This window comes from Rhea americana, unplaced genomic scaffold (assembly GCF_003343005.1).
Source record: "Rhea americana isolate MKP2758 unplaced genomic scaffold, rheAme1 scaffold_8, whole genome shotgun sequence".
Taxonomy (NCBI): domain Eukaryota; kingdom Metazoa; phylum Chordata; class Aves; order Rheiformes; family Rheidae; genus Rhea; species Rhea americana.
This window is the reverse complement of record NW_028186978.1, coordinates 969,575-995,188: the sequence shown is the minus strand read 5'-3', so window position 1 is coordinate 995,188 and position 25,614 is coordinate 969,575. Positions and strand designations below refer to the sequence as shown.

Genomic DNA, 25,614 nt, shown 5'->3' with positions numbered 1-25,614 from the left:
CAACTTGCATCAGTTTTTACTTACAAAGGTCCGCCCTGCTTCTTGTCACTTTTCCTCGACTTTTACTGGATGTTTTCACCCCTTTAGCTCTGGCAACATTCTAAAGCAAATTGGCAAGATGAGGAGTTTAAATCAATCAATCTACCACACTCACAATTTTAAATCTAATCTTTATTATGTTGTTCTTATCAAAAAAGCCCAGCTTATTATACCTTCGAGAATTGGCACAGCTGAGGAACAGGACCTCTCTACAAAAGACAAGCAGGAATCTCTTAGCTGAATCTGCTCCTGCTGCAGCTGTAACAAGAAACCATGGGTTAGTCTTAGGAGTATGCATTGGCTTTCACATTTAACAATTTAACTCATTATCAAACCTGACTGAAAAATGTAACTAATGCCTTAAACTGTGCTAGACCAGAAACAGTATTTCACAACATGAGTTAACATGAATACTCTCATGGTTTTAATCAAGAGAAACTAACCTGTTAATTTTACGATTCACAGGTGAAAACCTTCGTGTCTGTATAAATCTCCATTTACTTTAACGGGATTCTGAGCAGACACAACAGCATATCTGTACACAGTCAGCTCAAAAACAGATTCCAAATAAATATTCCCTGGGCTAAAGCAAAAGTGCTCTAGACTGTATAAAATCTTGACATTTGGCTATTCTCTCTAACATGAGACATCAAAACTTCATATATTACACAATTAGCAAATAAAATCCCATGCTGCTCCTTCTAAATCTTTTAAACTAAACTGAGAATGTATACAATTGGCAACCTTTTTTCAGAAGTTCAAAGGGTGGAAAATACCACATATGCTCAAAAGTTCAGATTGCTGCTGAATGTCATTATCCCCAAAACTATCTGCTACATATGAAATAAAGATTGTCTACAGAATAGAAGTTACCACATAAAAAATTTGTTTTCTTCACTTGAAGATTTCTCAAAATTAACAGAACTTTAAGGAAAAATCTTCAAAATACAGTATTAAGATATCTATCATACAGAGTTAACAGCACTTTGACAGGATACATGCAATTGTAAATGTGCGTATAATGAAACAGAACATTTGTAAATGAAAGTGTTTTATATAAAGCAGATAATGGATGCCAGTTTAAGCAAAGATTTCTGTCTAAAATGTTTTCTCATGTTTTCCTCAGAACAGGAATAATCCTCAGAATACTAAAGAATCTGACCAAAGATGAGAAAAGTTCCAAACACTATATTCTTACACTGAAAAATATACAAAGGAAAAAAATATATTATCATTGAGAAACAAAATCAAAGAGTCACACTATTTTTCCTCTCTCCCAATAAAAGTAACAAGAAAAATATCTAGATAGAGAAATCAAGCTAATTTTTGAAAACTGTCCTGAAGAAATGCTATTGTCTGTATTCAACAGACATCAATTATTACATATGCAAAGAAAGATCTAGGGGAAAGTAAATTCTTCCACTCCCCAAAAAATTTCTGTTCTGTGTTGAAATAAATACGTTTAAATTCAGAAAAATGAGACTTTACAATAATTACTGGTACAATAAAAACAAAGCACTCATCTATCTACTGCAGTTAATCTTGTAGAAAAGCATGAACATGTTAGTTGAGCATCTCAACTGCTAGATTTTTAGCAACAGTGCCAACCTGCTGTGATGTGAGAAATGCAGTTAGAGGTCATTTTTGAAATGCATAGAAATTTACCTTTCTTTCTGAAATTCTGTTCCAGAGCAGAAAAATCATCCAAACGACCATTTAATGCTTTTAATACTTCTTAAATCAACACTCATACTTTTTACAAAAAAATTACACTCACAATTTTTTTAAAAAAGTTTTGTCAAAATTTCTTGTTCTGTTTTCTATCTATTGCATTTCTAAAATCTTCAGATATCTAAAAATTCAACAGATTCTTCCACACTTTGTTGGACACAGCTTATGCAGGCCATTTCTGTACCTCACGCATTTACCATGTAACAGAAACTTTAAGAACAGCTACAAGTTTCAATTAGTTGTGGTTGATTTACAGTTCACCTTACCTTTTCAGAGACAACCTATTTCATATTAACCTGAACAAATTGTTGCTTGAAGATAACACTATCACATCAAGAATTGCTTACTCTTTTTCAGTTATGCAAACATTAAAATGAGGGGGGTAATTTATATAAAAGCAGAACAGCTTTTAAAGGAGACACAAAGATTTATTCTTAAATTGTGGATAGGACATTCATCTAGGACATATGAGAACAGATTAAGTCCCTTCTCCAAATCAGTCTGCAGATAAAGAATTAGTTCATCTAAAAGATCGCAAGACCAGTATTTATAGGCCATGCTATATGGCTATAGCTACTAGGCACTTCTCAAGGTGAGATCTTTATTTTTTGAAAGCACCTTTATCAAACTTGTTGATAATGTTGGCCTTTGATTATTACTTTGGCCATTCATTTTCACTCACTCTTATGTTAAATTCCATTTTCTGACAGTATTAGTATTCGTGTGACCATGCAATCATTAGGAGGTAAAACTAGTCCAGCCTAAAACTAACCCAAACACTGTTGGGTTAGATACATCATTCAGCTAAACAATTAGCTAAATCAGCTAAATTTGTTTCACCATACAGCTGCTCAAAAGCTGTGTTGGCACATGGGAAGGGGAAGCAGTGAATCACCAGATTAGACATCTTGTGGTAACAGTGCCAGCTCATGCTGGCCTACACCATGTGTTAAATTACAACCAGAGAACAAAATTAGGAGAAATGAGATTCAAACCTGTGCTCAAAGAACATAGCTGCTGCTTAAGAAGTCTATTCCATATTTAGATGAAGCACCTGTACTAAATCTCCCATGCGCTGCTGTATCTCATGTAACATCCTGTGACAAATGAACAGGACTTTTCATACGTAGATCCAGGCTCATAAAGAGCCTCTGAATATGGAAACAAACCAGAACTCAGCCTTAGAGCCGGGAGGAAACTCACAAAAATGTGAAGCACAGAAGTATGTTTACCTGATAGATATTAAGTAGTCATCAACCTACGTATCTAGCAACACACCAGCATGAACTGGCATTGCTTTACGATGATCCTTAGTACGGGTATTTGTATGGTGACTATTCATCTAAAGGGATAATTGAAGGGAAATTTAATGAAAGAATGAATTGCATATCAAGAGCAGCTATTCGTAACCATTATGGCTACAGAAATGTAATGAATAGATACAGGAAAAAATTATGACAGTTGCTAACTCAGAAAAAAAAACTCAGGTAACTCAGGAAAAATGACAGGTGTCACAGAAAGCTAACATTTAATCGGAAACTTAATTATTCATCTAATTCAGAAATGCAAGCACATAAATAAATCACTTAAAATACTCAGTGATTGACTTTTTTTTTAGTTAATTGCACATTCCTCAGTTGCAGGCAACTCACGCACAGCTAAACAATTCTGTAAAGCGCTTGTGAAGGGTGGACTGTTTGACTGCTTGAAGAATGTAGTAGGCATCACACCTCAYTGGAAAGAGTTTTAAAGAGTTTTGTAAGAAAAAGAGGAAGTGAGACTTCATGTTCATGTTACACAAAATTAGAGTGTGCAACCACTGTGTTCAGTCACTGATGCACAGTCCAGGTGAAAAACCACCAAACACAAATCTCCTCCCTCTTCCCCCAGAAACCCTGCACATGATCCTGGAGACCGGGAAATGATAAGAAAAGAAAGAACGGGCCAATAAAGAAACAAAACAAGAAAACAAAGTAAACAATATGGGACACTAACTTAAATGCATTCAAAAAAGACGCAACTAAATTCGCCTTTACACTAGCATATTTATGGTTATTCTCATAGGATTAATACAATTTAACCAAAGCAAAGACTTACTTTTCTAAAATTCTGGTGTCTGCCACTGGATCCTTCAATATTTTCCCGTTAGAGAAACTACCTGTTATAAAAATGAAAAGTTACTATAAAAAGTCTAAAGTTACTACTTTATCAGAATTTTTAATATGACAATCCAGACTCGAATGGAATTGGAATGAGATACAGGACACATCCTTCGTACTACCTAGGCAAGAAGTGTCTTAACATGAAGAAGAAACAAAACAAAACAAAGGACGCCTTGCAATCCATGCAGAAAGGAGGTGTCTTAAGGAATGGACAAGACTGTTGTCTCTGCTAGGGAATGAGCAACTCCAAGGGAGAAAGTCTTTCTTTTTTTTTGTCCCTCAATTTTTTTTTCAAAATACTTTCTAACTGCTTTGGAATATAGGTTCGATAGCCACTCTGAACCTTATAAACAAGAATCTCAATGAAATGAAGCATTAAGCAATATGTAGCCAATAATGGAACTTACTCAGGCAGGAAAAACTGCCTAATCAAGAAACACTTAATGAATTAAGCAGAAGCAGCAAAGCAGCAATAGCAAAAAGCATATAAAGTCAACTCTAAATTTAATATAATTTTATTTTAATCACTCTGCAGATATATATTTAAATTTCTAGAAGTAAAAAAGAATATCTTGGCTTAGATATCCAGCTATTAGATCACTGAACACAGCTAAATTTCTGACTATTCAATAAACACTATGAAAAGGAAATGCACTGCAAGCTTGAATTAACACTGTTTAACATTTAACCAACCACTTCCTAGCCTTTTGTTTCTAAAGCACTATCAACTTACGCAGCTACCAAATTTGTTCATGCTTTTCTTCATTCTGCAGAGCAGCATGTATTCCTCCTTCACATCTTGCTATCAAAGTAGGCAGAAATTTTCAGAGTTTCTGCTAAATTGTTCAAGAAAAACTACTGAATTCATCTTCCCTGAGGGTCATCAGAGAAAGAGCAAAATCATATCAACAAATTCATTGTTCCCATAGACCAGAATGATCTATCTTCAAAAACTGAGCTCAGCCAATTTAATTGTATGTTAAGTTGATAAATCATGATAGTACGATTCTTCAAACCTAGTCAATAAATTTATTAAATTAAAACTTTTTGGAGCTTGCAGAATAACTCAAATAGTCAGCAAAAAAATTTTCCTCAACCATTTCCCGCTCCACTGACTTTTTAAAAATATTATAAGGTCATAATATTTACTGAAAGAAAATAATTATGGAACTTTTTAGGCTTTGCTGCTACCATGTTTCTGATAGGAACTTTTAAAACAGGGTTGTGTGTAAAAACAATTTTCCACACTTTTTTTTTTTGCTTTTATTTATTTATTTTTAACTTTCAGAAAGTCAGATTTTTCCCTAGTACTTATGTGTAAACACAAAGTTTCAAATGAGTCCTTGAAGTTATTTACATCAGAACTATTTTTCTCTTATACTATCTAAAATACTCAAGACCAAATCATATCAGCTCACTGGGACCACACTCAACTACAACAGACTGACTCTTTCGACTTTTCCCCAGCACAAGAGAGACATGGAGCTACTGGAGAGAGCCCAGCGTAGGGCTATGAAGATGATCTGAGGGCTGGAGCACCTGCCCTATGAGGAACGGCTGCAAGAGCTGGGCCTCTTCAGCCTGGGGAAGAGAAGACGGAGGGGGGATCTTACCAATGTGTACAAGTACCTGAAGGGAGGGTGTCAAGGGGACGGGGCCAAACTCTTTTCAGTTGTCCCATATGACAGGACAAGAGGCAATGGGCAGAAACTGAACCACAGGAAGTTCTGCCTGACCGTGAGGGGGAATTTCTTCACTGTGAGAGTGACRGAGCMCTGGACCAGGTGCAACCTAGGTGGCAACCTAGAGAGGTTGTGGAGTCTCCTTCTCTGGAGATCTTCAAGGCCTGCCTGGATGCAACCCTGTCTACCATGCTCTAAGCGACCCTGCTGAGCAGGGGAGGTTGGACTAGATGATCTCCAGAGGTCCCTTCCAACCTGACTGATTCTATGACTTGTTTCAGGCTTCTTTCAGCTTTTTCTCTTTTATCACTTTTCAAGCTTTTCTTTCACAGAATAATCAGACCATGCTATTTCTACATACCAAAACATGTCTCCATATGCTTACCTCATGCTCCTCAAAACTTTCTCTGCCCTCTCAAGTTCTCAACACCTCTCAAATTAGCATCACCACGTTTTATTTGCAAACATTTAGAACCTTCCCTTCCAGGCCATTACTGAAGATGCTAAAATTGGAACTACTTAAAAATTTGCCATCTCAACTAGCAGCCAGGACTTAGTTAAGGACTTATTTTACAGTTAATATTTTCAACTGGGGCAAATGAGTTTATCCCATACATGCTCTTTTCTCAGTGTATTATCAGAATCTGATTCAGATCAACCAGCACTTAAATCCTGAAAAAAAGAATCTATATGGGCATTATACAGATTCCAATTTTCAGTTAATACATACTAGTTCTCAAAAAGTAAAATTATAATCAGATCTTGTTTTTAAATTTTAACTCTCTCCTGCTTGGTAGAGCACTAAATATGGTTTCAGTGGCCTAGAATCTTGACATTTGCAAGTTTTTTTTTAAAAAAAAAAAAAAATTTCCCTGTGAACATTGGTATCAAAGAATAGTATTCCAACAGCTACCAATGTTCATGAAAAATCCTGAAACTAATGTATATTAGTTGTTGAAGCTACCTGCTAACAGACTAGAGGAAACAGTATTGCATTTAATTTAAGCTAAGGCTTGAAGCAGTTCAGTTGAGTAATATTAACAAATTTGCAGAAAGAGAGATAATGAAATATAAACTTCAACAGAAGAGAGCCACGTTCATAACATGATAAGATTACTTCAAATAATGCCAGCATCTTGCTGGCTTGAAAGTTTCACATTTTGAATTTTCAACAGTTTTCTTCATTTTAAATTGAAACTCATTCCTCTTTCAAGAACCGTATTAATGCTGAAATTACAATACCTCCTTTAGAAATAATTATAGAAATTGAATGGAGAGATGTTTTAGCCTAAGAGAATAAAATATGCTATCTATTATAATACGTTTTTGCTAGTTACGACATGACAGAATAAAGGAAAGCCATTTAAATTACATTGCAAATCATTTAATTAAAGATCACTGCCTTTAATAAAAAGTAAATTTTGCAAAATGGATTTGATGGTGCTCCTGCAACCTTAGATTTTTTAATTAAAGGGTGTTGTTTCAAATGGTCCTATCAGTAGAAATCCTACTTGAATCATGGAAAACTTCTGGTAGAAAAATGCCAAAAGCTAAGGCCTGGATTCTGCAAAAAAAACTAATAAACAAGAAATATAACTATTTCCAGTCATTGCCTTAGTCAGAAAATACTACGCTAGTAGTAACTGTGCAAAATTTGGAGGAATTGATGAGACTAAAGTTACACTTTCAGATAGGGATGAGAGAGAGAGCTCTGACAAATATTACTTCAAAATAAAATGATTAACCATTAGCAACTATTACTCAAGTTTTCAAAACAATAACAAATTCCAGCTACAATCCCAAAATGAGGAATTCTGTCCGGGGGGGAAGGGGAATTCTCTGTCTTCATTCATGAAATCTCTACGTAAAGAAAGATACTAAAAAATGCAAATATTTATGAAGGCAATCTTTTCTTTTTTTCCTCTTGCTTTCACTTGATGACTGTTACAAAACTCTAGATTTGTTTTTCTTTTTTCCAAAGCAGATTAAAATCTCAAGCAAAATAGTTGGGGTAAAAATATACAAACTTTAACAATCTATACAAAATTGGGGAAAAAAATKATTTTTAACAACTTAAATAAGGACAAAACAAAAAGGCTAAACATGATCAGAATTTCATAAGGTAATTATGATTTAGTCATTTGAATCACTATAATTCATAATATTTTTCTATTTCTTTGACAATTTGTATAGTCAAAGAAATTCAGGGCATTTTGAAAGGTGTCAATATTAGTACTGACACTTATAAATATAACTGGATTTGGAGAAATAGGTACATGTCCTGGATTTTCATTGCCCTTAGCTATTGACCAATAACTAAAGTAAACAAGTTTGGCTATGTCTACATTGGCAAATAATCTGGAGCAGAAGAAGTGGATCAGTAGATCAAAGTAGCTGGTGCTGACCTACATTAGCTCTTCAGAGAGTTTGTTTTGGATTAGATTTCATCTGGTCCACAGAAACAAACATCACCACCACACATGCTGCTCAGTTTTCCAACGATTGAATCATGAATTCAGACTTGTATTTGCTCAGTAGGGATAGAAAAACACTTTGCATCTGCAGCAGAGCTTCCAGATTAGTTTTCTGGGAAAGGAATTTGGTTCAAACATACTAAACCAGTAAGGGGAGAAAACTGAGAAAGCGTCTCCAAAACCGTACCACCGATCCAAGCCAAAATGGTGATCTATACACTAGAATTATATCCTACCTTTCCAAAGCAGACTAATCAAAGCTGGTATAATCTCAGAGTGGAATACTTCAGGGCACTGAGAGATTCCAGATGAATTCTGTAAGCTTTTATTCTTAACTCTTCACGGCAGCTTAAAAGACAGACAGACAGAGAGAGAGAGAGAGAGGGGGAACATGCAATCAGGCTGCCTGCCGTAAAGAGACTGTATCTTCCCTATTCCAGAACTCWGCAGAAAGCCTAGTTAACAGCTACCACTTCACCATCATCTCTTTTCATTATTTTCATGTTCAGCCTTTTTCTTCTTTAAGCTTTTTACTTCTTTTCTTGTTTCTTCACTATTTCTTTCAGATTTCTCTCATGCGTTTTATCTCCTCTTATTATCAGTGCTATCAAATATGGAAACAGCAAACACATTTCTGGCATTTCTGAACTTTCAGAGTCATCATTTTTGTTTTGTAATTCACATGGTATAGACTGAGAAAGGCACTTAAGCATTTCTACTTAAGATTTAGTTTGCCTTAACTCAAACTGAACTTAAAAAGGCAAAATGTTTTTCCTTCAGTCATTCAAATTGATCTCTAAGTTTAGTGCTGAACATGAGTGAATATAGAAAGAAACCAGATTAATGATACAGGAACATTAGTTTACTAAGACTGAGATTAGTCTCTTCTAAACATCATCTGAAAGAATTGCCACAGGAATATCATGACAGATATTTTAAGGGAAACTAATCAAGTAACTTGAGCTATGAAAGAAGTTTACCACCGAAACACTAGATAAAATGCATCGCATATACAGAGCTTTTTATCTAATGTGTGATGTCAGGAACACATCGTATAATCTTTAAATCATCTTTTTCTGAGATATTTCATTTGTTCATATAATAACCTAATCACCTAGATTTTAAGTTAAATGTCAGTCTGTCTTAGTGTTGTAAGTTACAGACAGGATTTAGTCACATACTCATTAATTACTTAGAATAATCAAAATGTTTATAGAGTCTCACCTAATTTCATTGATTTTTCAATTTACAGCATTAAAATAAGCTTCCAGAAGATTTTCACAAATGAAAGAACGGACTTCACTCCGCATTTGCAGAAATTCAGATGCAAACAAAATCAGATCTCCTTGAAGCAATTCCTGAAGAAAAACTATCCTCTCCAAGAAAAAAAAAAGAAATTATACTTAAAATTTTCCGTTTATGTATTTGTGAAAGTTTGTATAATCTTATTATTTCAAAAACCTCTTTCTGTGCTGACAGTATTTCAAAGCAAAAATAATCCAGACAGCTTATAWGCAATACTGCTTTTAATAACAAAAATCAGATATCTGCAATTTTTATCAACATTAAATACAACTTGCTCCATTGAATTTTTAAGCAGATACAAACTTTTAACATGAAAACTACATTTTAATCTACAAAAAAATCTAAGAAGCAATAAAWCACCTCATCTACTCCTATACCAAACAAAAATTCCACATTCCTTTTAACTGATGAGTATTACACGCTCTTCAATACTTCAACACAAGAGAACAAAATATTTGAAAATGAAGTGCACTGATATCCTATAGTAAGCAAAAGTAGGGAGGAGAGGGACACTAAGATTGTCTTCCACCCTATAGGTTCTACTTTCAGCAAAAGAAGTAAGTCGCCAGCCTGTCTTATAAGTCTGTTTTATTCTGTCTCCTAATCTGAATCTTTAGACATAAGGAAGGTRCTGATTCACCTCCTCGCCTGACTCTGTGCATGTCTTCACTTGGTTCAGCAACTCTGCTTCTCTTTTTCATGAATTCAAGTCTACTCCTCTATTCCAAAAGTAAAACTTTGGACTCTCTTTTTCCTTAAATAACAGGTAGGAATCAAGGAATCTTTTTTCAGATCATTAGTTCTCTATACCCTATCAAACAGATTTTGACTTAATGAGTTTCCATTTTTCTTCCCTGTGATAGGCACAGCAGCCCCAGTAATTATGACCAATTTAACTGCCCTACTGTTTTATATTTTCCATACTCTGTGGTGGACTCCAGTGGTGTTGCTCCTCCTCCTTATTCATTGCACTTCCACAGCAAGAATGCAAGAACAAATCTGAGTAAGATATTGGTTTGAATTTGTTGTTCCTGCTGCTTGTTTTGCACAACCAGTAACACACACAYATTTCCAGAGAAGTGCAGAAGCATAAACACAAGCACTGACACATGCACATAAGTCAATGAGAAAATCTTTCTTATYTTCCCTTCTATTTCTACAAATGAGCATCAAAAATATTCTCTCTCCACTTAGCCATTTGGTTTTTATGTGTCTACAAAAAATATTAAGACAATTTGATAAAGGATTTTTAATAGAAATAAACACAAAACTTTATGACTCAAAAGTTTCAAACTGAGGAATTTCAGCATTTTATAAAATAAAGCTCTTAGGAAGAAATACTAGTAAAAGGAATAAGAAAAATGTTATCAGAAGGGAAAACAGCCTAGTGAGGCATGAGCAGAAAATAAAACTGAAGTATGTCCTAAAAAATTCAAATCATTATTAAAATAAAACAGGTACTCATAGTGCAAAAAAGTTACTTGAAAAGTAACATCGAAGAGGTATGGCATGCTGTAAACTTTCAGAATATGCAAAGTAAAATCTTTTGTAACTTTTAACCACAAAATATGCATGTAGTATTGTTGAAAATTTTTATATATATGTATATATATATACACACACACATATATATAYCTTTATATACACATATCTTTATTTTTACATATATATATAAAATATATAAAACACACACACGTAGCATATAGACTTGTTGAAAATATAACCTATATCATGAAGAAGAAAAAAAATCCAAGAAAAGTTAGATCAAAAAACCCACAATAGTAATGGAAATATATTACTGAAGGAACATTTCAAGGGTTGAAGCAAAGGACTTTTTTTTTGGGGGGGGGGGAGGGCGTGATAGGGGATAGGGATGTTAAACTCACATCTGCAGGACAAAGCTGCTACGCAAATCAAAATTTAAATCTACGGTCATTAGAGTTGTTCTAATACTTGCCTTTCATCATCTGAACAACAGTGCTAGTGCTATATATTTTTAGATTTTTTTGTGACATTCCCTTAAAATCTTCTAACTGATTGAGATTTTGATAATAGTCAATCATTTGGAAAGGGAATTTTGATAATTATATACATAATTTTGATAAAATATTCAGTTGTAGAATCCTCCTCCTTTCTAAAATACACAATTATTCTGACTTTTAAAACTAATGGGGGAGAGGAGGGGAACACAATGCACTGCATCAGTACTTGTTCACTGAAAAAAATGTCTTGACAATTCATACTAAAACAGTGGCAAAAAATGAACATTTAATATATATTACTAACCAATACTTCCATCATCGCTACTTGAGATTTACGAGTCAGACAGAAACAAACTGCACTTCTAAAAGTGCTTGGCATTTATTTACTGACCTTGGCTCAAAGATTTTGAAATTCTTTAGTCTTTAACACAGCTTAATTAAATACTATAAGTCACTTCAAAAGCAAACATAGACAAAAAAAATTAGCAGACCTCTTTGGGTCAACACAGAAAGGCAGGTATACTGTTAGGGCCCTAAGTTTCTGGATCATGTTTTAATTAATGTTTTTCAGTGGTTTGGTGGCACATAYTGTGCTAAACAGTATTTCCCAGCCATTTGAAAGAACAGAAGAATCTTWAAATTTAAATAAATCTAGATCTTCAACAGCTTTTTAAGTATATTAAACACACACAAAAAAATCACTTTTTACCCGAAAGTAATATTAATAATGTAACACAAAAGAAAAAAAAAATCTTTCTCCTATAAATGTTTTAACAACCTAAACACAGTATTTATCCACTAATGACAAGACTTGTAAGAAATGATCAGCTTTTGAGATTTAAGCCAATTCATACAAACGTGATATGCTCATTAACGCCAATAGATGCCATATAAACTTCAGGACAATATCTTGACTAGCAGAATACAGCTGAAAGGAAACACTAGAATCAAGAAAACATGCATGAAGAACACCAACAACAAACTTATTCTCTGTGTAAAAATTAAAATCTCAAACTTATAGTAGGTAAATTAATGTTCATTATGCATRCATACATAATAAGAACATAGAAATATTTTTGTCTTTACTAAAATTAGTAAAGACCCTATCCAGTATCTGATCTTATTGTTTCACACATTGTTCTAGCAACTAAAAAGCTCACAGAAGTCCCAGGAAGGAACACAGCCCTAATTCAGTATGAGTAGTTATTCATTTTGACTGTTGAAACAACTCACAAGATAATAGTTCAGACAAACTACCCAACAGAAGCCAGTCCACACATTCATTAACTCAGAGACAATTAAAAAAAATCAGACAAAAAAAATGGAACTGAACGAAAAACAGAACAAAGAAAAATGAAACAGGGAAACCTGCCTTAAATATTAATATAAAGAAGCGATCGCTTAAGCAAGAACATCCTGACATAACCAGACAAGAGCTGAACACACAAAAAAACAAGAGATGTCACTTACACAAGCATCGCTTCAGATAAGAAGATACAAATCATTCCATGAGCAGCAGAACTAATTAAGGCAACTGTCCTACAGATTTACGACCTTCGTTCCTTAAACTCGCCCTGATTTTTCCCCAGCAGTAACTCTAGCTTCTCATCAYGTCTCCTCTGTCACTTCTACTGGGCAAGACACAGTAAATGCTCTAATTCCAAGCAGCATGTGTRCTGTTAGCTTGTGAGCCCGTGCATGATACTCGGCTAGACTACTGCTGCTAAACAGAATTTACACTGTTAGTTTTACCTGCCTTCCTCTCAGTAGGAACATCAGTTCAGGTATCTCCAATCTATCTACCCGCTGAGTACCGCAGACATCAGGAGAAATTAGTTAAAACTGCTACACTTTTTCCAAACATATCTGAAAAATTACTGAGGAAGACAGACAGAGGGAATCCATCACATAAGCCTGACTTCATTAGGAAATCTACATATAAATTCTTTTATAAATCTTTGTAACAAAAGATAGTGGATATTTTCTTCCTAAGTGCACACTTGCCTGAATTCTGACCAAATAACGGAGGCAAGTACTAAACCATTCTCCAAAGAGTAAGAAACCAAATACTCAGCAGCTATCAACACATTCAATTGAATTGGGATCATATAAGAAGGTGGATTTCCAAGTCCCAAGCGATAAAGGGCGATGAAGAGAGAAATAACAGAAGACTTTGACTCAATGAAATTATATATCCTGAAGTTACCATGGCTATTGCTGATCATCTCAACTCTTGCATGTAAACTCTGACCTATATCACAGCTAATAAGGAAGGTTCAACATAATAAATGGTATCTTTATTACTTCCTAGATGTATCTTACATTCCTATATAAAAATCACGATATATCATCTCAAACAAAGTATCTGCATAGCTCACTTAGCCTTGGTATTTCAGTTTCCCACCTAAAAAAGGGTCTTGCTTCAGTTGATTGGTGTGAAAATGTTTTAATTCTCACACAAAAACGTAGGCTGCAGAGTTAAACAGTAAACAGGACAGACAGATCCCACACCTCCCATCACCCAGTTACTCGGTCTCCATCTTCTTTCCCTCCCATTTAGAGGAGAAGCCTATCCATCTCTCCTTTCTGCTCTACCTTTACTCCCATCTTTACTACTCCCTCCACTGTTTCTTCTGTGCTCTCTGTGCTTTTCCTTGTGGTGCTGAGAAAATATATAGGAAAAGAAGAATAAAGTCTCCTTACTCAGTGTTTCTAACCTAACCTTACAGTGGAGTAGATCAGCCCTGTTTATTTCCCACAGTCCAGGCTAGAACATGCTCAGTAGCTCTGAAGTCTGGTCGTAACTAAAGGGATTTGAAACTTATCTACCTTATCTGATTTATGACGAAATAAGATTGGGATCCATATTTCATTAGGATGAAATAGATTTAGGCAAATCACTGAGCTGGTACAAACTTCACTTTTCAGAAGTCTATCACATTACCTARCATAAGAGCTTGGGATGGCACAAAATAAATAGCCTGATACTGCAGTATAAAAATTCTGTTTTTCTCCTAAAACTCTAGTTTTCTCCTAAAAACTCAAGCACTTGCTCTAACATATTCAGGTGCTGTATCTTTCCACTGGAAAGATTTTTTTAAACTTTGTTTTGAGTAAAGAAAAACAGTGTCTTCCCCCTCATCTCATTTTCAGACATAGACTGACTTTCAGTAAAGGTATAGCTACAGCAGATAYGCAACAGAAAGAATTAGTGCTCAAATGATTTAAGTCTTCCAGATTACAAGCAACTGAAAACAGGGTCTTAGATCAAAACCAGTCAAGCACCATTAACTGCAAGCACTGCTACCTGTAACTCCATCCCCTTTCCTTCATGTGCAACCAACCATCTCCATCGCACTCCATTGCATTAGGAGTGTGTCAGAAGGCTTTCTGTCGTCAAGACAAAATAATCTGGTTTGAGCAAAGATTGGTACGAAGTCTGTTCTATCCGAACAGATCAAAATGTCTGGTTTGAGGTTCTCCCCCCCCCCCCATTTCTGACAGGGCCAGCTGAGTAAGTTTAAAAGTTACATCTACTTACAAAGAAAAAAGCATGTAAATAAATATACATAGAGGTTACAAGTGGCCCCAGGTAAGAACACAACTGTGATCCTAATGATATGTCARATCAAAAACCCTCTCACAAGATATAGGTTAAACTGTCCTGTCTGCTTCTCTTTGCATGGCCACGGATGTGCAAAGCAATCAGTAAGCTTRCTGTAAGATAAGACTTGAACAAATTGTCCAAAGACCACACAAACACCAAAATAGACATCACTTGGCCTACCTTCAGCTGGAGAGGGTTTAATGAAACAGGAGAGAGGTAATCCTTTCACAAATGAGATGGCAAGTGAACAGAGATTGCTACTTGAACCTCTTCAGACACATTCTTTCACTTTCTATATATTCATACATTAACTGAGCATTACAGTCATCTCCCCATGAACAAGCATATCTGTGAAAAAAGAGCCCAGCAAGCTGCATGCAMAGCACTACATATGTTCATTCACTGCACACACCTCAGAGATACTAATTCAAGCTCCCAAAACAATACAGCCACATTAGCATGCYGCATTGCTGAGGCCAGTACCGTAATGAGTTGGTTTTTTTCCCTTGCAGTTTCCTTAGGTACAGTTAGTTCAAATGTTTTACTCTACCTTCCCATGTGCAGGACGGAAGCTTAATCRAAGCTTACTCTTGCCCGCACACAACATTAACTTCAATTTCAAACTGAAGCAGAATGTCAACCTTGCCTGAGGTTGAAATTCTTCTGTTTAAAGCAATATTGTTCTAACAGCAGTAAAATCTGCATACTTACTTGAATTACCTAGAAATCTGTTGTGCTTTATAGAGTGGGTGGATAGCATTAATAGTTCAAATGTGACATCATCTGAGCAACAGTCTTCTTCAGCACACTCTTCTGAAAAACAAACAAAAAACCCCCAGTGTTTGATAAAAACAAACTCACTCAAAACAGCTTTTAGAGATGAAATGATAATTGCATTTCCTCTCCTACCATTTCAGTCCCTTTATTTCTATTCTGAAACTGTCCATATCTTCACTTTCCAACTCCTCTGTTCCACTGTGATGAGGTACACATGAGRATGAAAAACTTCAAAACTGCACATCACCTTTACCTAACTCTTACTGCATGAAACACAAATGTGGAAGACAAATGCAATAGCCTAACGTTAACATTAAAGTTACTGTTTTTACACTGTTTAAAAAAACATTAATGTAGTAAAAAATGCTTTAGAATATATTATGCCCTTACAGAACATTGTTACTTAAACCAGTCAAAATTCTGGAAAGAAGACACATCAACACAATCTAAACTCCATATGTATATTATGGTTCAAACAGGAGAAGTAATCTACCTCTGAACATAGTTTTAGGCTCTCAGAACATGGCATATATAGAAAAGACTTGCATCTTCCCTTCTCTAACAAAAAACCTCCTTTTCAGCGAGCTGCACTGAACAGAAGCTAGCTACACAATATRTGTGTTCTATACACATTGTACTCACAAAAAACAACTTCCCAACTACTACAAATCACAAATTCCTTACCCTTGCATCCAAGCACCTCATTTTATTTAAACATGTGTCACTCTAATAATAAACCTCACTGCTGACGATCCTGCTGAGCAGACTACTGCTAGTCAGCATTATCAATACTTTCTATTCCTCACTCCTGTGTGGCAAACTACCTCCTTCAAGGTAGGCATAAATATTTCCTTTCAGCATACAGAAGGATAAGCAAAAGATACCTTTTAACATAAAGCATCAAAAAGAAGAAGTTCAAACCCCTGTTCTTCATCACCTTGTTCCTCAATACATAAGTGGAAAACAAATCTCTCAAGCAGGGGTCAAAGAATGTCAGTATTTGAAGAAGGCTACCTACTTCAAAAATGCACTTTATCAGACAAGTCTGACTTGGTAAGAAGAAATAGCAAGACACTATTACCTATTTATCTATTTTTTTTATATAGTAAAAGGAAATATTCTAATGTCAGAAACTGACATATTGAATCAAATCCCAGTATAATATATAGATAAGAAAGAACAAACTGTGGTCTGTGAGACAGGAATAGAGTCTAGGCGCTATTTTGAAAATTTGTCTATRCAAGTTTATGAAATATTACTTTTTATTTCTTATGTCACAATGTGACAAGATTAAAATAACTCATTGTAAACCAACCATGTATGTAATTGTACATACAAGGCAGCACTAGTTTCACCAAAATCATTTTGAAAAGTAGTATCAGTTAATCAAATGAAAAATCAGTTCATGATYCTTTTGACTTGGATAAAGTGGTAGTGACTCAATCAATCCAGAGGCTTCTACAACCCCACCTCAATTGTATTGAAACTTGTAAAAAGTCCTCCAGCTTATACAGAAACTGGGCTGAACAGGAAACAGAGTCATAGAGCAACACAAACGCCTAAAATAGAATTTTCAGGCACAGTTGCTTGTTCTTTTGCCGTTCATTCTATTTACAATCTAAATTGGCAACCGAATTTCTTAGGGATTTTTYTWAAAAAAATCTTAGTACTAGAACATGCATCCAGACTTCTCTGCCAAACTGATCATACTAGCACATTCTCAAATCCTTTTCCTGTCTCTCCTTTTTTTCATAAATGCCAAATATGTCAACATAACTTATTTGCTGCCCCCATTTCTTACCACCTTCTAGTTCTTCATYTTGATTCAGCCTACTCTTCTGATTTTATTATGCCTTTCAAATACTGCATAACAACACAGTTTCACTCTTTTCCTTCAAATCCCTCTACTATTTTGAAGTATGTTATGTACCTTTCATTTCTCTATTTTCAACTTCTTTCTTCCTGATCCATCTTATTCCCAACTTAAAAGCATCAACTTGTTTGATTCACTTATTTAGATCACTGCCCCCCCCTTTCTGAGATCCTTTTCCGTATTTTCTGTGTCAGTGAAATTCAATCATAAGCTCATCAAGGCTAGAACCATATTCTCAGCATCTCTGAAGCACAAATGTTTAACCAATGCTTCTGAGCTGGAAAAAAAATACAAATTKAAAAAATGAACTATAGTACTTTAACAAAAAAATTTTCACCAGAAAATTCATGTTCATTGCAATAGATCAGAAAACCATATTATAAGCAAAATTTGTTGGAACTCTAGTTTCATTCTCAATGCAGATGCTGGTAGTAGCTTGATTACACATAATGAATGTTGCTGCTTTGAATAGCAAGAAAAAAATTATTAAAGCACATTACTACATTAAAATTGACAGCGGGGAATGCGGCAGGGGGGAAGGGAAGATTCTGCATTCCTACTCTGACAGTTCTTGGAAGCTGTGATTCATGCTGCTACTTGCTTTTCAACTCACAGACAGAGGAAAATCCGGTTTCCTTTAGAAAAGCACAAAACAAAGCTGCGTAACTATTTTGTGGTTATGGTATTTTAAAACTGAAAGTGAGTCCAAAGGATACTTGAAAATAGTGAACTAGAATTTGTAAATACTGTAAAGTTTACAAATTGTTACACTGTTTCCATACAGTGTATATATTGGTTATTAAAGGCTGGAAAAGTATATTTGACATTAGTGAATGCAGAATTCTCTGGAAATAACAGCAGCAAGCTTACAAAATTGCCTTCACTTCCATCATTACTAAGCCTATTAGAAGTTYGTCTAAACCTATCAGCAGAATGGACAGGAGTTGAATCCTATCAGCAGTTGAAACTTGATAGAATCTTTCAAGTTTAACCTAACAAGGCAAATTTCCATCTAAGGTTTATTGTAATTAATAGGTAACACAAACATAGGTAAGAGGAAGAACTAGAAATTATTTTATGATTCTAGTGAGAACTCCAACTCCTTTTTCTTTTCAACCCGGAGCTCCATGTCACAAGACAGAGGAGTGGGTTTCCAAGAAGTCACACKCAGGAGGTACTATCTTTTAATTTTACTTTGAGAGCAAATCATAATTTTTGGCTATTATTAAACAAATTTAGTACAGTAAATGATATCAACAGAAGTCTTTAAACAGCATTCTACCTGTTTKTTCTCTCTATTGTTAAAAGTAATTATTTACTATGGCTAAGTAAACACTTTTAAACAGAAATTTCTTAAGCCACAGGTTACACTTTTTTTTCTTCTTTACCATCAAGGGCAAGGTCTAAGTTCTAATCTTTGTAAAGAAATAAGCCAAAACTACTTTTATTCCCACTAAAGAAGGGAAAAATAACACTTTTATCAGAGCCTCAAGTTATGCAGGCAGGATATATATATATATATATATATATATATATTATTTCAGCTAGGTTTTACAAACTAATATAAAGTTGGAATCTGGCAACCCTCCAGTCAGAGAAACTTAGAATCACCTAATTCTGATCAAGAATATAGATCTTTGGTCAGCAGTCAAAATAACCTTTACATTTATCATTAGCAAATTCTTCAGTGGCAGCAAAGCACACTTTTTCCAGCTCGATGTCCTTTACTGACTCTCTGCTCTCCCCTATCACAAAAAGCCAGCTTCCCCTCTTGTCCTGCCTCCAACAGGCCGTGATATTCTTAATCCCCACCCCCTTCAAAAATAGCCCAGTGTGCTGCCTGTCTTCTCAAGCCTCTTTGACACACACAACCATCCTCTGTTCCCCCGGCCAACAGGGACCCAGCACATGCTGAACACACAGGTGARCACCAAACCCACAGTACAACATCCCTCAGAGAGCCCTCAAACAGGTCCCTCTCTGCCCTGCTCGCTCGTATTCTCAAAACTGTAAGAACGTGACAGCCTGAGATTTCTGTCCCTCCTACAAACCTGGTTATAATTTCAAAAACTATCAGGAAAGACACAATGAAAGAATGACAGAAAAAGAGCAAACTGCATAAGCCACATTTCCTTAGGAAACCAAACTAAAGAAAGACAACTGTCTACAGCCTTCAATGGAGAAAACTTACTTGTTGTTCACTAAGCCAAGGGAAATATGCAGATTTTGATGGAATACCTGCTTTCTCTCACTTTCCACACCTTCATACTTTGGTGTCAAACACACCTGACAGAGTAAGGGCTGGGAAAGTTACTCCACATTCCAAGATGTCTTTTTTTCTAATGTATCTTGAATGTTTTGGATGACTAATGCAAACTAAGATACTCCAAACCTTTAGCAAGCTTTGTCTGAAGAACGCTGAATCTCCTACCCGCCCACAGCAGCAGGAGTTTGCCCTATGAGAATTCACAACCACCTTCTGGCCAGCAGCATCAGACTTCTGCAATATTATTCTTTGAAATAATTTTGCCAGAGTGCATGTCAAAAAAATCCACAACTCAAAAGCTAAAAGCTCATCTGACATTACATTAAACATGTAATGAAACAGCCAACAGAAAAATCAAATACTTTTAAGTGTCAGAAACTTTCATTTACTATAYCATTAAAAACTTTTATCACCTTGGATGTAATTCATAAAGTATAAAAATGGCAACTTATGTTTTATTTACAGCAACAGCATTCTCAGAATTTGAAATATGAGATTGGCTGTATTAATACAATTTATTTTGAAGCATCCTTTTTTTTTCATTAGACAGCTCAGTATCTCATACTCACTTTCTCTAAGATCTCAATTTAACATGTTAAAAATTATATTTGCCATGTTTTTAATGCACATTTTAGGAAATTCATGCATTCTTTCTTATCTCCTTCCTTCAAGGAGACGACACTTGCTACAGGTCATCCTCTATTTACAAATATTTCCCCCCACGGTATCTATGAGGAAGTGCTGGAAGTTTCTGGGTAACTACCAGTTCAGTAAGTAATGGGATGTTTCTTGGATCTCAGATTGATCTTTTGCAACAATTGAGATATACTCAGCTGCTTGTGGAGCTGCAAGCCAAAAAAAACACGTAGATTTCATCTGCAATGTAAGGGGCATTATCTTGTTAACAACACTGCATTCTACTCTAAAACAACTAAAATTCAGACATTATGCTGGATGATCAGCCCATCACCAGCCACCCTTTCTCTTCCCAGAATCCTGTAGCTCCACCACTATCACATGAGAAGTTAATTACTAYGTCTCATGGCCTGCTCTGGCTGTAAGCGTTAGGCAACGCTGTGCTAAACTACAATCTCTCCCRAAAAGGGATTATAAGCAAGGCTCAAAGTGGGGATTTTATGAAGTGGAATACACAGCTCTAAGGTGAGTACCTAAGCCAGGGAGAACTGCATCCCTCAGGAACACATTTGAAAAGGTTAGTAGGGAAGTGAATCACTGAAGGTAAGGTCTTATGCCTTCAACTCTTTCTAAAGGCTTATGACCCAGGTAAGGTTAGTGCTTGCAATCCTGAGCACTGTCCTAGACATACATAGCTAAGCTTTCCCTTTAAAACAAGAGTAATCCACATCTTTACTGTACTACCATGAGGAAAAAAAAGATGTGCTCTCATTTTTGTCCAACAGTTCAATGGTTACAGCACAGTAACAGAGACTAARGGAAACCTGAGTGCCATTCCCTACTGTCAGAAGGGGTTCATCTCTCAGGAGGCTCCACATGTCTCTGTGAAGCGGGACCAAGTCACAGCCTCTCATTTCAATGGCATTCTTCAGAACAGGGGAAAAAAAATAAGTAGTAAAACTTTGCTGGAGAGAGCCAGCATGCAAAACTGTGCACACCTCTCTAGGGAGAAGGATATTCAAACGAGACAGATGCGTCATGGTTTCCCGTCCCTAAAGGCACTTAAAATTTTAAATGGAAGAATCTGAAATAGCTTCGGGATAAAGGCTTGAACCCAGGTGCCCAAGCCCTTTTTTTCTAACCATCTCTATTTAGCCTGATTAGACTTTAATCACCTTGCACACAGTGAAAAAGCCTCAACAAATCTCTTTTTTAAGTTCAGGGTTTGGGGAGGTGGGGGGCTGGCTTTTAAAGGAGACATCAACAAAGCTTCCTCCTCCTCCCTTGCATTTCCAAAGGAAAGCAAGAGTCACCACTGGGTTTTGGACTGAGCCCAATGCCATAGGTGTGCCTGAGGTGTGGTTTGAACATGCCTGTGGACAAGTGAACGCCTAAATTACAGGTTACCTAATTTATGAACCCTAATCAAATTTTGATGCTCAGTTTTGACAAGATTATGGTAGTTCTGAGTAAGAACAAAACTTTGAAGTGTTTGGAAAATCTTACTAATGAAAGCCTAAGACATATATGGGCCAAATTTTAGCCCATATATGACTAAAATTTTATTTTAGAATAGATATCCAAAATCCACCTAAATCCCAGTTTCGACTCCTCTAAATTCTCTCCTCTAAATAAACCAAACTAACATACATCAAAAACTTTCTCAGAGATAACTGCAAATATCCTTTTTAATGGGACTCTAAAAGGACCTATATGGAAAACAAGGCCATATAGACTCATTTAAAGCATGTTTTAAAACAAACCTGTCTTGCTCCAGAAACTGCTTTATTCTGTTGCAACATTAGCATTTTATTCTGATCTCTTTAACCTGTGATGCTAGGCTGTCATAACAGGTGAAACAATATTAGCTTCAAAACTTAAGCATCCTCACATACCCAAAGGGTTCCTTAAACATAGTCAAACTCATTCAAGGCATTTAAGTAGCCACACTTTTATCATAAACATCCATAGCATATACTAATCCATAAGCCCAAACAGTAGTCTTTATCAATCCCCAAAGAGACTACATTCTTTTTTAAAATCCATATTTAATGAAATATTAATATTGCTAAAGATGATTTTGTAATATACTCARCAATGTTCCTCAGAATATCAGTACAGAAAAAATAAAAATGATTCAGTGACTTTAATGACAACAGCTAGAAAGAGCCCAGAGTGCAATGCTAAACTGCTCAAAGAGTCTAAGAACCAATGAAACTTTTGTTGTTTCTGACACCTTTTACATATCTGATTACCTATTCTAAAAAGCAATTAATTCTCTCACAAAAAGTATGAGAATCTTAAGGCTATAAAATTAARCACTTGGGCATGAGGTATGCCAAAATTAAAGTGGCCTTTGCATCACAAAGGAATTTTGTGGCAGAAGTAGGGGTTGAGAATTCAATCCTTCAGGGCAGCACTCAGATGCATAAACCATGAGTCTCCTTCCTCATCCATGTTTTTTGCATTTCACATCTTTTAACTCCCGCAACAAATGAACTGGGAAATGTCCAACAGCCAACCATTGCAAATTTCTACCCAACCTCATTAACAGAGCTAACAAAACAACAAACTGCAATAGTAAGCTGTTTATCCCACGAGGACCAACCCCAGAAGCAAATGAGGTAAACTCCCCAGAGGATATCCACATTTGCGGGTGCCAGAGTTGCTTGGAGACACTGCAATATGTCCTTCATTCCAGGCTCCGGTATGTGACCAAAGGGACATTTCCTACACCTCTTTCTATTTTGAAACACTATTAAATTCAAAGCAATAACAACAATAACAATTCAGTACTAGCACAACATTAGAGACAGTTGAATGGTTTGGCCACTGTTTGGCAGTAGTCCCACAGATTCTTTTCTCCCTCCAAAGATGAGGCTACCTTAAAACAGCTACTGCTCTCACAGTACAGTGCCATCCGCTCCTGCCCTTGTGCCATCCTTTCAGTGGTGCCAGTGCAGCCTTCAGCAGGGTGACCCAGCTCAACTAGCGTATCAGTTAAAAAATACTTTGCAAAATAGAAGATAAGGATGGCAGAAACTACTAATACCATCTTTGCTACCCATCTTTGTGAATTCTAGTGTTCATTTGGAAACTTATCTCTAAACTATACTAAAAAGGCTGAAATGCTAGCATGCACTCTTCTTTATTCCAAACCTTTTCAAATGTCTACCAAAGTCTTAAACTCAAAAAAAACCCTAATCCATTACCATGTGATGAGAAAGAAGACACCTTTGTTGTAATTTGCTTCATCCTACCAACATCATAAATGTGATAGCTTTTTATCAAAAGCTGTATTACAATATTATTTTTCTATTCTAAAAGAAGCACTATCCATAGTCTCCAATCTACAAAGTCAAAAAGCCTCCCAACTTCAGCACAGACAGCAGATTGCACATCTCTTCCTTAAAGGGAGCATAAATAAAAAGCAGTAGTTTTCAAATGATGAAGAACACCTGCATTTTTGAATCMGAACTATTTTTAACTCATGTTTTTCATTTTTAGCGAAAAAAATCACAGTTTTGGAAGTTCATACAAACATTTCATATAAAGAATATACAGGATGGGGAAGGGATATTATCTCTACTACTGATCTGTAACTTCAGCCTTTTGTCCAACTTCTGAACACGGTCAAAAAAAACAGCAAAAGCTCAAAGCTCTGGAAAGCAACTGTTTCCTCAGCAAGATCAACCCATCCATGAAGCTTCATGACTTCAGCGAAATCCTACACTACCAAGATAATTAACCAACCCTGCAAATAAAATTTGAAGTAATTACGAGTCAGATACTTTTTCAATTAAGTATAAAAAGTGTAAAATTAGCCACAAGAGGGAGTTTATGTGGTCCTTAGAGCATTAAGAAAGAAAACATTAGGAAATACATGTAAAATAAAAGGACATAAGGAAAGCAGATAAGACTCTTCTATAAAAGAACATGAAGCAGAAGAAATAAATATGAGACACTGCTCAATGATATTTTAAACCATTAAAAATCAGCTTGGGAGTTACTTTTTTCCTCTTTGAACTATTTCTTAAGAGGAAGTAATCTCACTTATCAACAAAGTCCTCATACCTTGAGAACACTAGTGCCCCAAAACCAAACCACAAAACCCTAACCCAAACATTTAATACTGTATATATGTGGAAGCAATCCCGTCTTCCTTAATACGTCTGTAATCTTACAACAGAGTTTATTAAACAGATGCATATAAAAAAATAGTAGTTTATTTAAATAAAATTTTGCAAAGTGACTTATCCTGACAAACAAGAACCCCCTACTACAACAGTCAAATACCATCTAGTTTTGAGTAACAGGTCCAATCCCCCAGATAATCAGAGACAAAACTAATTTTATTGTTCAAAGAGGTCAACCTGAACGCAACACAACTACTCATAATGAACTTTGCCAGGACTACTGGAGTTGAGGCGTATTTCTCCAGCATTTCTTTCACTAAAATATTTGCTTAAACAATTCTCTTGCCTTCTGGCACACCTGCCACACAGAGAAATGATCTAGGTTAAATATAACCACATCAAAAAAAAAAAAAAAAAAAAAAAAAAGTAGTTAATTTTAACCTGGATCGTTTCCCCCATTAGTTAAGGGCACAGCTCCACCAACAGTTGTGCCGGTGCGGCTGAGGGGGGCAGCACAGAGGTGGAAGCGCGGAGCAGGGCACAGGCGGGCCTGCGGGTCAACACCGCCACCAAAAGCGCTGCCCGTCAAACTATGCCCCGAGAAAACTACTTTCAGGATCCCGAGGAAGAGGGTCCACGACCAGCCGCTCTCGTCCGCACATGGCACTTCGCATCGCAGCTAGAACCGTCTCTGCCTTTACCTGCGCCTCTTAATCGGGCAACTTTCAACGTTTGTATGAAGAAGCCGTGACAAAACTCTCAGGACAAATGTTTCATAGCTTAAAAAAAAACCACTCCTCCTCACGGGGGAAAAAAATAAATAAATCCGTGTTTATATCCCAGGTCAAAAGTAACAGGAATGGGAAAACGAAACCGAGCAAGGAGCAAGCCGGGCCGGAGGGAAGCCCGACACGGCGAGGCGGCGCCGCGCCCGCGGGCCGCGC

The 25,614-nt window shown here is 36.0% G+C and overlaps 1 protein-coding gene across 6 annotated transcripts in view; it reads right to left on the bottom strand.

Moving 5' to 3' along the window:
- Window positions 1–15,966, bottom strand: part of CLOCK (clock circadian regulator) — a 58,688-nt gene extending 42,722 nt beyond the window's left edge. For 3 of the 6 annotated variants that reach the window (XM_085322728.1, XM_085322733.1, XM_085322732.1), the window contains exons 1-6: window positions 15,892–15,966; window positions 15,694–15,795; window positions 9,313–9,464; window positions 8,325–8,436; window positions 3,868–3,928; window positions 213–297 (exon numbers count right to left, since the gene is read on the bottom strand). The gene's annotated coding sequence lies outside the window, so the exon portion shown is untranslated. The remainder of the gene's footprint in view (window positions 1–212; window positions 298–3,867; window positions 3,929–8,324; window positions 8,437–9,312; window positions 9,465–15,693; window positions 15,796–15,891) is intronic. The other 3 variants (XM_085322729.1, XM_085322730.1, XM_085322731.1) reach the window with 3 other exon arrangements.
- Window positions 15,967–25,614: the final 9,648 nt, after the last annotated feature.